We start from the raw sequence: 12291 nt of genomic DNA, 5'->3' as shown, positions 1-12291 counted from the left end.
GCCAGGTGTTTTAGCCAGGACAACTTCACTGGTGAATGCACGTATGTTAGACTGGAAAAAGAAAGAGACAAGATGTTATGAGGAGACATGGCACTGTCATGTTTAAGGACCCAGGTGAGATAGAAGGAAAGGTGCCTTTGATTTAGACATGTCATTCTATCAGGACCATGTTGAGGTAGGAACATTTCCATGGTAAGGCAGAATTCTGAAAATTAAACGTGGGATTAAGAGGAGTGAAGTTATGAGAGGTGCTTACTCCCCCATCTGAAAGGGTAAAAGTTAAAATGTAGGTCGGTAAGGCTTGTCTCTGGTATGCATGACGTTGGAGTCTGTAGGCAATACTGTTAAAGAGTCCTGCTGTAAAAATGATCATTAATAGAGTGTAAGAAATTAGGAACCAAAGTGGATAACAAAACAGAACAACCTGTGAGTCGTGGCCGTGAGGCCTTGGTAAGGCAGAGATAAGTAGGAAAAGTACGGTCAGATCTAGGGCCTGAGTGATGTGACACCAGAATGGCAGTCTAGCGACTTAGTCCTTAGACTAGAATGATTTGCTGTAACAGAACTTTAGCAAGTATATCAGCAGTTTCCCTGGTTGTGGGAAAGGCTTTTATGTATCCTGAAAAAGTATAAACAAAGTGAGAAGACAAAATGTATCTGTCAGCCTGTATGAAAGGGAATAAAAGCATTTTAAGGTTTAGGACTGGGACCTGCATAAAATAGGGCCTGTTTGTAAATGGCATAGGTTGACCTCCAATATCCCATCATAGAGATTGAGGATTTAATATAGCAGCCTGAAAATCCAGGAAGAACTCTGTATATATGGGCTCTATGTCCGTAAATACAGAGAACATTTTTGAAAGTGTTTTGACCCAGGCCGGATACTGTAGCCAGTAAAGCCAAGGAGCTCCTATCTCCCCCACCCTTAGGAATTATCTCTGGCGCCAAACTAAGACCAATGGGCTACCTGTGCATCCCTAATGCCCCCCTTAGGTTCCACCCCAGGCAGAGGCCACTTATGTGCCTCATTCCACGTGTTCCACAGAGAGATCGCGTACCCAGGGGTGGAGATGCCGCGCCCCTAGGGGGGTCTCTCCCTGCATTCTCAAAATAAAGGTCATTTATATTTCATACTTCTTATCTTTTCAGCTGCCGCCGGTCCTCCCCCCACAGTTCTATCAGTCTACTTCTCGTGGTTGCTGGGAATGCAGAATCAGATCATTTAGGCCAGGGGTTGGCTATTAATCACCGTAAAAGAAGCTCTGAGTGGCAGAAGAAAGAAGTGCAGGAGGTTGTATCAGTCACCGCTCACTAGAGAAACAGATTTAACCTATGATGTATAAATATAAGGATTTGCAAAGGAGGCTTACAATGTCCGCCCACAGAGTTAGGGCAAAAGGCTCTGTCTGCGTGCTACAGAGCCAAAGGATCCGCCCAAAGGTCAAAGGCCTGGAGCTCACTGCAGAGGAAGCAGAAAGGTCCTTGCTGGAAGCTGCTAATCCAATTTAGGTGGGTGTCTCTTACTCAACTTGATGCAACCCACTAGCTACCACGGAGATATTCTTTGTTGAATGGTCAGTTGAGCTCTGACTTCTGAGATGACTAAAAGCCAAGAGGAATAATTCTAACAACAATAGCCATAAATATCTAGTTTACTGGGTACTTCTCCTGTCCCAGGGGCTGTGCTAACCACTGTATGTATACTGTCTCCAAACTCAGGATAACTCTGTAAAATGGATATTATTATTATTTCCTACTTTCCTGATGACAAAGAAAAGTCTGGCATAGTTAAGATATGGTTCAAGATCAGCCAGCTAGGAAACGATGGGACTAGGATTTGAACTCATGTCTGTTTGATCCCAGAACCCAAACTGTTAATGACTGCTCTATAATTATCTCTGGCACCACACATCTGGAATAAACTACTGAGAGCTTCCAGCCACGAGCCAAGTCTTCTTGAAGCTCCAAGGTCAGTTCATAAAAGCTGCAAAGGCACACGCTAACTTATTCCTTGCCATCTTTTCCATGTTGTCATCTCCTGGGCTGGATTGCATTTTAAAAAGTGATTTAAAATTTCCTTCTTTTGCTCTCCTAGGAATAGGGGCAGAAGCAAGTGAGAAGTAAGTGAGAAGGTGCCGAGGACGGATGTGGAGCACAACTATTGACCCGGTCATGGTAGATTTGCCATGGCAGGGAGCCTGGCGGGACAGGGGTCTTCAGTCAGCAGTTTCTCATTCATTCTTGGAACCAAAACCTCCCTGGCACAATGGTGAGGAAGACAAGGCTGATTTTATACTCAGAAATGTCAGAGTTGGAAGGGAACTTAGAATCTCCTAGTCTGGTCATTCTTGAGCACTTTTAAGTGATGGAATGCATTCTTTAAAGCAGTCTGACCCCTGGAAATCAAGCAAGAAAACTGAAACTTGAAAGAGAGAGACCTGTCCCCGCCTCATGCTTGTCTGGTGGCAGAGTCAGTTCCCAGACCCAGGATCCAACCCCTCAGGGCAATGCCCTCTGCCACAGCACAGCTCCTGGGCTCCTTCCCACACTGTACCACTCCTTTAAGATTCCTCCCCCAGCCTTAGGCAGGTAAAAGAGAAGGCGCCATTGTACTCAGAATCCCAGGAGACAGTGAGATGCAGATTGGCTGAGCTCCTGCAACCCTCCAACAGAGCAGGAAGCGTGGTCACTCCCACATTGCCTGGGTGCTATGCCGTGGAGGCGCTGTGTTGGTTCTGCTTCAGTAGGACCTGGTGGAATCACCAAGGGGACACCGGGTGGTCGGTCTGAGGATGTGTATCCAGTGGAAAACCCAACCACATCCAGGTTTGAAGTTCTAATGGGAAACAAATGACACCCCAAGCAAAGTGTCTGAGGCCCTTATGGAATGAAGGGCCATTTATTAAGGTGTGAGCAGGGCTGAGGGAGCTTGGCAAACATTGGCACAGCATCACAAGCTCACCTTAGGGTGGCATGGAAGAGGTTAGAAGATGGGCTGCTTGCTAAGGGCTGCAGTGTCTGGGAGGAGAATGCAGCCATTCGCTGCAGGGAGGGAACAGAAACAGGTACCTGTCCTCACTCTCCTCCAGCTGCACCTCTATGCAGGCCAGGAGCCAGGGCAAAGTATCCTGGACCATGTTGTTCATCTGGACGGGAGTCAGCATCACAGGAAAAGGCGTATGGCGGCAGAGGGTAGCGAGAACAGCTGCAGGATGGCTCAGTCTCTTTCATGCTGCTGCAACACAGTTCCAGAGCCTCTTCGTTTCTAAGGAGGAGGAAATTATTCAGAGTCTGGAGACTACGAAATCCAATGTTTAGGTGCCAGCATCTGGTGAGGGTTTCTTAAGGGCTTCTTTCTACATCATCACATGGTGGAAGGCAGAGGGTAGAAACCCACCCACAGGACAATGATTATGATACCTTCTGATCCGAACACCTTTTAAAAGTCCCAGCTAATTACACAATTACAAGGGCAATTAAATCAAATTTCAACATGCGTTTGGGAGGAAACCATAGAAACACGTCTAAGACATGTTACCCAGAGGAAGCAGGAGGCCTGAGAAATACCTGATTCTGCAACCCTGAGCACACTCCAACCACTCCCAGAAGTTCTCATGGGACACAGGGACTTTGCAAGAGCCGATGAAGGAAAGAATTTGGAAAATAAGGTCACGAATGTGACCTCATTTTTACCTATTAATGCCTGGGGAAACTCAGTACACTTTCTTCCTAGAATCCTGCTCATGTGGGGTTGACAGTAGAGGGAGAATGTGATGGTTGGAAAGGCAGGGGAGGTCCCCGCATGTCCCTTTGCCCTTGGAGTACTCTTTACCCGCAGCACTCTGGCTACCAAGGCAGCCTTTCACGCTGTTATTACAGCATGAATCTCAAAACCAGCTACACCCTGAGTGACAACAGACTCCACACAGTAAGGACACAGTGCCCCAAAGATCGCCCTCACACGAGATGCTAGCCCAACTTTGGGGGTTCCCCCCAGCCATTTGCACTTCTCATCACCTAATTATAATCATCACCTAATTATAAATGAAAAGTCTCCTCCTATCCCCCTTATCCCATTTAATTTGCTAAAATGGCTCATAGAATTCAGGAAAGTACTAAACTAGTGATTTCGATTTTATTATAAACCAAGATTAGTTAGATGAAGAGAACTTTAGAATGTAGAGAGCCTTAACATAGAGTTTCTGGGTCTTCTCCACGTGGACCCAGGAAATGTCACCTCCCAGCACATGAGTGCTATTCACCAGCTGAGAGGTTTACCTGAGCCTTAGCATCCAGTGTTTTTATCAGGCCTAAGTGAGCAAATCATTGGCTGCTTTATTGCATCCCATCTCCAGCTCCCCACCCTCGAGGCCGATATCACATAGTTCAAAGTCCCAGCTTTCTGATTTTTTTTTTAGTCTGTACTGGGGATCGAACTCACAACCCTGCGCTTGCAAGGCAGGCACTTAGGCCGCTGAGCTAATTCCCAGGTGGTCCCCAGCCCAGCTTTCTAATGATTTATCTTTCTGGCATGCCAACTGCTGTCCTCAAAGTATCTAGAGGCTCTCTATGAGCCACCTCTTCAGTACAAACTCAGAAGTGGTCTCAGAGACCAACTGTGAATAATAAAGCTACTCCCACCGCTGGGTGAATCCCAAGGGTGTAGAAGGTTTGTCCCAGGAATCCAGGATAAAGACCACACAGATTCTTAGCCTGGCTGTCACAGGCTGAAACATTTCAGCTGGACCCAACAAAAAGGCCTGCACTGGGGTGGCTGGAGGTCTCCTAGGTCCCAAGTGACTGTCCTTGTAGTGACTGTTGGGACTGCTGTGCAGAGGATTCCGAGGCTATTTCCAGGATCAGCATGAAGTACTGACCGAGTCACAGGAGAGGCTAAGACGGAGCATGCGTGTTCTGCACTTGCTAAACCTGGCCTAAGGGATTTTAAAGAAGGAAGTAAAATGTTATTGCCAGGCTATTTACAAATCAGGGCATGCGCATTATGAAGTGTATGGTCCTTGCCATTTTAGCCCCAATCCTAATGTCATGAACCAGGCTCCATATTTAACCCCCATCACCCGGGAAGTCATAACTCTGTATTTGCCCTCCACCAATCCAGACTCAGAGAGGGAGCATCTGAGCATCTCACTGCCTGGCTCAAACCTGCCCTGTAGGTTCTAATTTCCTACCTGAATGATTGTTTTGGTGAATGTGACTACCAAGTCAACCTGTCCCTGTGCAGGGCTGATATTGGCTGCTGTGTTCTGGTTCTTACACCAGTTGTTAAAGGATTAAAACACTTTAGACCACATGTTGATAGATTTCTGCTGTGTAGAGAGGCCACACTGACTCCATCTTGCCCCGGACACATCTGGTTGACAGTGGTATGGGAAAAAGTGCAGGCCTTGAAACATCGCTCCCACCCCAAGGTAAAAACATGAGGTCCTGTAAGGATAAGAAGCCAATAAGTTATATAATCTGAGCTTGGGCAATTTGAGTTTCTTTGTTCTTTATCTCAATGAAAGCTGCTTGCTTAGGCTGGCCGGGTGGCAGCCATTTTGCTGACCCTTAGCGTGTGCGACCCTTTATTTTCCCTTTGCTTGCAGAACCCCAACATCTGGCACGTGAACTGGGAACTCACAGCGGAGATGTCTGCTGTGGTGTGTGATTTAGCCTTGCTGTGTTCCTGGGGTGGAATACAGCAGCCAACTGGCATCCACTTCATTTTCTTCAGAAAATCCCCAGGTAAATCATGGGGAATTCCCTGTCCAAAGAGTAGCGGGAACATAAGGCAGAATTTCTTTTTCTCCTTAAGAAGGTGGGCCATGGGCTCCCTGAGCATAATTTAGTACAACTTTTGTGAGAAACTCATGACTACTGTCCTTGGTATCCTGAGGGAGGAACACTCCTTATGGAGGATTGGGAAAAGAGGCCAACTGCTGCATGCGGAGCCTCGAGCCCCTGTCTCTGTCCTGCACACCTGGCAGCTCTGCCCAGAAGCTGCTGCAACTTTTGGCCAGGGAACAGACGAACACTGCGTGGCTGACTTCCAGGAGCTCCCATCTGCTGCCCCTAACTTGATTGGTAAGGCCTTATTTTCTTTTGACCACTCAACAGTTAGCTCCTCTATTCCATGCCTTATGGGGTCACACAGACCCTGCTGTGATCTCTGACTCTCTCCTCCTTTACAGCAGGCCCTTCCGAGCATTGCTCACACACTCCCACAGTTATGGTGGTTCAGGGCCCGAAGGGCTGCCCTCTCTCCTTACTCATTTTTCATCAGCCCCTTTGCCCAGTGGGGCTCTTGTTGCCATCCAGAGCAGCAAGGTATTTATTGTTGAATGGTTACATTTACCTCACTCGCCCGGTAGTACTTTATTTCCCATTATCAATGCTATTTCTGCTCTTATCTCTCAAGGACTACTGGTACACCGACACTCCTTGGAATTTATCTCACTGATAATGTTTTACTACTTACCAAGGCTGGCCTCTGCTTTCTTCTGTCCTCTACTGTTTCTCTTCAACTCTCTTTGCCTATGTTGGTTCCATTTCTTTCAAAACACCCCCAGACCCAGGCTGGCAGGGGCCAGCACCCCTGCTGACCTGGGGAGGAGGGGATGCTTCTGTGTTTTCTCCAACAGGTCCTATGTGGATTCCTGCTCACTGCGTTTGCCATGCACAGAATGAATTGGTACCATGGTTTCGCCTCTCCCTGAGTCAAGCCCGGCTGCCTCAGAAGCAACCCAGTATGACAACTGCTCAGCCAGGAACCTGGGGCAATATAAAGGCACTGATCCAGTCTGCACAAGACTTGCCCCATACATCTGAAGAGGAACCCACTGCTGCAAGAAGCGGTGTTTACTAAATTGACAGTGAACTCTTTAATGCTTGTTTGTATTCTATTGCTTTATGTTTTGCAACCCATCATGGGGATATTAGAGTCCCACAACTTCCAGGAAAGATTGGAATACAATATTTGGGTTCAACTGGCAAAAATAGCTAATGTCTCTCATTTCTGTCTGGCTCAAAAGACAGAAATAAAATACATTCTTGGATCCTGTCTGATTCTGATATGCAAAGACCCTGCCTCTCTAAGTATTTACACCGTTTTCTCCACTGTTCCAAACAAAATTGTAACATACGGTGACTATCCAAATTGGGGAACTCACACCCTTAACAAACCTGACAATGCTGTTAAATGCCTCATGTGCTCCTAATGAAAATTGTACTACTCAATGTCTGCCTTCCTAATAGTCCTGGGAATTGTTCTAGTTATGAGCCAATATTGTATAGATATGGACATGTTCCTCTCCCTGCTGGATGCTTTATGCAATGAAATAGCTCAAATGTGCTATCTTAATTTGTCTGATGAGAGTAACCCCATCAATGGGAAACTTCATGATTTACAAGAACTTACCAAACAGATCCATATGTCCCAAGGGCTCAATACTGGATTCCGGAATTTCTTTACAGGATGGTTACCAATCAATTGGCTAAAACAAGTTTTTCTTTATGGTGTTACTGTCCTTATCTGTTTAAATGGTATGGGTACAATGCATCCCATCCCTATACAAAATGTTCATACCTAAAATGCTGGCTTCTAATATGTAAGAAAGCCTAAACTGAAAAAAGAAGGGGGAGATGTAGAGAGGCCACACTGACTCCACTTTGTCCCGGACACATCCGGTTGACAACATTATGGGAAAAATGCAGGCCTTGAAACACTGCCCCCACCCCAAGGTAAAACATGAGGTTCTGTAGGGTCAAGAAGCAAACAAGTTATATAACCTAAGCATGCGCAATTTGAGTTTCTTTGTTCTTTATCTCAATGAAAGCTGCTTGCTTAGGCTGGCCGGAAGGAAGCCATTTTGCTGACTCTTAGTGTGTGCGACCCTTTATTTTCCTGTTGTTGCACAACCCCAGCACTGTTGCCTCTGGAACGCCCTCCCACCATCCTGGCTTTACTAGCCTTGCCCTAGATCAGGATGGCTAAGTATGCAATTAGCAGAGCACAGTGCAAAATAAAAGCATGGGGCCCCATTCAAAAATAAGACTTTCAAGACAGTGAGAGAAACGCATCCAACCAAGAGAATACGGTGTCCTTTTGAGTGTGAGACCCTCTATCTCGTGGGGCCAGACCAAACTGTACAACTCACAAGCCTGGTGACGCCAGCCCATGGCCAGTGTATTTCTGATTAATACGAGGTAGCAGAACAGTCCTAGTGCCCACTCTTTGCTCTCTCAAATGCAGGAGAAACTTGCAGTGCGATAAAGAAATCTCTCTGTCTTCAGACCCTGCTGGGCCAGGATTGTCACCACACCGTCCCTAACTCAGTGCATCCTGACAAGTGTTCCCTAGGGCCCTTCAGTCCTTAAAGAGTGTGCCAATCTCCTCCCCATCCAGTTGTGTCCTTGCAGCCCTCACAGGGCAACCAGGGTTGATTTTTGGAAGGGACAGGATGGGACTCCGTTATTGGAAACTTTTTCTCAGAATGCACACAGTCTTCCCAAACCTTATTATTAACAGCTGTCCTTCATCAGCAGCATAAAGAAACAGATGCTTTCTACCAGCGTTGTGGTAAAACAGTAAAACGCTTATTTATAAACAGGGCTGAAGACATCGCCGTTGCAGATGAAAGGACTCTGGTATTCACTGGATGTGAGGAGAAAAGTGCGCTGGGTTTCCTTGTTCTGACTTACCGAGCTGAGCTCCTGTCTGAGGGGAACTGGGTGAGCAGCAGAGCAAACGGCTGAGGACAGCGGCCACCAAGTGGGGCTCGCAGGACTCCTGGGTCCTCCCCACGCCTCCCTTTCTTGCTCAGGCCGGGAGGAGAAGCACTGAGGTGCATTGAGAATGACACGGGGTAGAGCCATCAGCATCAGAAAGTCACTGCGAGCAGGGCCAGAGGAGGTTAGGGAAGGGGGAGAGATGAATGGGAGGCGAGGGGGCTCTGGGGCGGTGAACAAATCTGTGTGACGCTCTGGCAGTGGCTGCACGGTATTCTAGGCTTGTCCACAACTCCCAGAGTGAGCCCCTGCGGAAGGCAATGACTCGAATTAATGGTGATACGCTAGCGTTGGTTCACTGACTGTAACCAAAGGACTAGCACCAGCTGCTAAGAAAGAGGCTACTTATAAGGCTATCTGGGGACTCTGAATTTTCTGCCCAGCTTTTCTGTAAATCCAGAAGTGCCCTCCCAGCAAATTCTATGAATTAAAAATCATAAGCATTTATTAGAATCTGAACACAGTGGCACATGCCTATAATCCCACCATATATAGGTATCTTTGTGTTCATTGCTTGTTATGATTCTCTCTCTTTCAGGTCTTTCCTAACCAACAAGATGGGGGAAAAAAGAATGGCCAGAGTTGGCCACAAGCACAGATGAATCCACACTGTGGCGTCGGACCTGAGGCCACCACGTACAACTGCCCAGGTGGTGCACTGCACAAGGGCACTACATCCATGAAAACATGTTCTCCTTACAGACCGTAGAGCTCGGTGTTTATTCTCTGAATTCCAAGTGGTGCTTATTCCTAACGGTTTCCAAAGTTAGCGTGGGTGGCTCTGTTTAGACTGCAATACTTTGAGAGGCTGGGAGACTTCATGGGGCCCAGCCTTGTTCACCTGGAAGCAGATTTGGGATTTGTGGTAAAACCTGTGTATGTGTCACTCTCCAGAACCTTGATGGGGTGAACCCTATGCATTGGAAGCTTGGAGAGGGACATAAATGGGAACTTGAAGCCCAGCCGTAGAGAAGGCCAGGAGGCTGACGGCTATCTCAGACGCGCTCAGGGTGCAGAGCCTGTGCACAGCGCAGAGGGCGTGGCGTAACGCCATCGCGTAGTGTGTGGGCGCTCATGAGAACTGCGGTGCTGAAGGCTCCAGTATAGATGGCTGGGAGCCTGCAGCCCGACCTCCTCCATATTTTGCAGATCCCATCTCAGACCTTGCGTGCCCACTGCTTGGAGAAGGAACCCAGATAAGAGAGAGCACTCAATGTTCGCACAGGCTGACCCCCTCCACGGGACCGGTCTGGGTGTGGTCTTGAGGAGGGGTGAGGCCTGAAGAGTTGGCCGAGGCAGCCCAGAGGGTTGGCCACACTGTCTTTAAACCTCCTTTAGCCATGAATCTGATTTCCAAGAGGAGGTATGTGGGGAGTGACCTTAGGAGGTGACCTTGCCCATAGCATTGTGGAACAGGAGAGCGAACAGGTGAAAAAGGCCAACTGAGCAGATTCCAAAAAGCCAATGCCGGGGCCGCCTGAGGAAAGCCAGGTATGCTTTCCTACCACAGCTTCTGGAAGTCGGAGCAGAGCCTCAGGACCTGCAGGCCTGGCAGGTGGCTGACAGGTACTTAACATGGAGAGAAGCCAGGGCAGTGGTGACACAGAGGAAGGAAACTCCCAACCTGCTAGGTGGCCGATAGGAGATCGTGTTCTCTAAAACTGAAGGAAGAATTTTAGGAACAACAGAGGTTAACAGCAGACTGTGTTTACTGAGAGAAGAAAGCTTCTGTCTGAGACAGAGACAGAAGGGGTCCCAAGTGGGTTGTCAAAGACTCTTTTCTAGGGAGTTTTATAGAGCAAAACCACAAAGTGAGGCAGGTCCAAGGTGGGGGAAGCATCAGAACTCAGCAAGGTGGGCATGAGGTGGGACCGAACTACGGCCAACAGTAAGATTAATTGCTCAGGTAACATTGATTAAATTGGGGACAAATGGGGAAGTGAGTCATAGGGAACTGGGTTAGTGACTCCTGGCTTCCTCAGGGTGATGGAGACCTATTTAGAATATCAGTTCCTGGTGTTTATCCTTAGGAATATATGGGTACATTTGTTTTATCTTTTGTCTTGAGGTCTGGCCCACAGTGAAGGTGTGTCTCCCCCAATGCGTGCAAGGTATCTCGTCTTCTGCACCCGCTCCTTCCAGGGCCTAGCCCTGTCTGACTGCTTCTAATATTTCTATCTAACTCAGCTGCCTGTAACAATGGTACATGCCTATAATACCAGCACTCAGTAGGCTGAAGGAGGAGGATCACTGCAAGGTCCAGGTTAGCCTGGGTTACAGAATGAGTTCAATATCAGCCTGAATTGCATAGTGAAACCCTATCTCAAAAAGACAACACAAACCACACACACACACACACACACACACACACACACACACACACACACGGAGAGGATACCAGGGGAACGCAGACTGAGAAGGCGCTGCAGTCACATCTCAAGGTTATAGCGATCTTAAGAGTAAGCTTCGTAAGCAACATGAGAATCTTCTGGGACTGAAGGCCTCTCCGACTCCTGCGGCATGCATGCCTCCTTTCAGCTCAGCAGATGTCTGCATCTCCCTCTCTGAAGAGGCTGACGCCCTGTCTGGACAGGAAGGCAATGGAATGTGGGCATGTGGGTGGCAGGTTAAAGAGAGACATCACTGGTTTCCGTGCTCTGCAACTCCCAGCCCTTTTCCAATCCGAGGACTCTTTCCAACGGGACAAAACTAACGATGCCACTGCACACTCTTGGTAAAGAGCCCACACAGATCCCTTACGACATGATCAGAATAGTCACTGATCTGATGAGAAAGTGCCATCTGAAGGGACCTTGGTGATTTGAAGAGGAAAAGTAAAGAATCACTTGTGCGATAAACAGTAAGGTTTTGGGCCAGTTACCAGGTGGGGGGAAAAGCAAGAGTGGGGGATGCAGTTGGAAAGGCCAGGCTGGGATTAGCGTGTCTGATCAAAGCACTGGACTGGTGGGCACAACGGGGCTCATACCAGGGTCATACCTTTCCTGAGGGCCTGAGGCTGCATCCGTCAGCACAGTCACCGAGTCTGCCCTGGGTCTGACCGGCTGTCACCCTGGAGACCAGATAGAGGAAGCCCTCTCAAGCTGGGCTCCAGAGATGGGAGTTAATTCAGAAGATAATGGGGGAGACTGCTGGGGGTTTGAAGACAGGAGAGTGCTGTGTGCAATTGAGTTAGATTTAAAGACGAATCCATGTATGAGACTCACACTGTGAGAGGTGATTACGGGCTGCACCAAGGTTGCCTGGGAAATTCCAATGAATCACATTTATTCAGTGTCTGAGGAGGCAATGGGAGACTAAAAAAACAGGAACTGCACAAACAGTATCACGCCCTTTGGATGGGAAACAAGAAGCTGACAGAAAGTGTGAATCAGGATTCCAAGACTGGTAGAAAGCAGCTACAGACCGCTGGGAACTGAAAGCAGCACCTTAGCACCTTAACCTGACGAATGTCACAAATCCACTAGCACCCCTTTACCTGGCCTC

At 47.9% G+C, this 12291-nt stretch overlaps 2 long non-coding RNA genes across 2 annotated transcripts; one reads left to right on the top strand and one right to left on the bottom strand.

Moving 5' to 3' along the window:
• The first annotated feature begins 705 nt into the window (after window positions 1-705).
• LOC134471319 (uncharacterized) lies at window positions 706-7308 on the top strand. The gene is made up of 6 exons (XR_010040696.1): window positions 706-1509; window positions 1864-1969; window positions 2096-2269; window positions 5607-5745; window positions 5988-6084; window positions 6642-7308. It is a non-coding gene; the product is annotated as an uncharacterized LOC134471319 (long non-coding RNA).
• LOC134471318 (uncharacterized) lies at window positions 2868-11981 on the bottom strand. The gene is made up of 4 exons (XR_010040695.1): window positions 11785-11981; window positions 11186-11372; window positions 8701-9035; window positions 2868-3265 (listed from the first exon to the last, which is right to left on the bottom strand). It is a non-coding gene; the product is annotated as an uncharacterized LOC134471318 (long non-coding RNA).
• Window positions 11982-12291: the final 310 nt, after the last annotated feature.

Source organism: Cavia porcellus, unplaced genomic scaffold, assembly GCF_034190915.1.
Source record: "Cavia porcellus strain 051 isolate PalLab524CR breed Dunkin Hartley unplaced genomic scaffold, mCavPor4.1 scaffold_18, whole genome shotgun sequence".
Lineage (NCBI taxonomy): Eukaryota > Metazoa > Chordata > Mammalia > Rodentia > Caviidae > Cavia > Cavia porcellus.
This window is presented reverse-complemented; position numbering and strand designations above follow the sequence as displayed.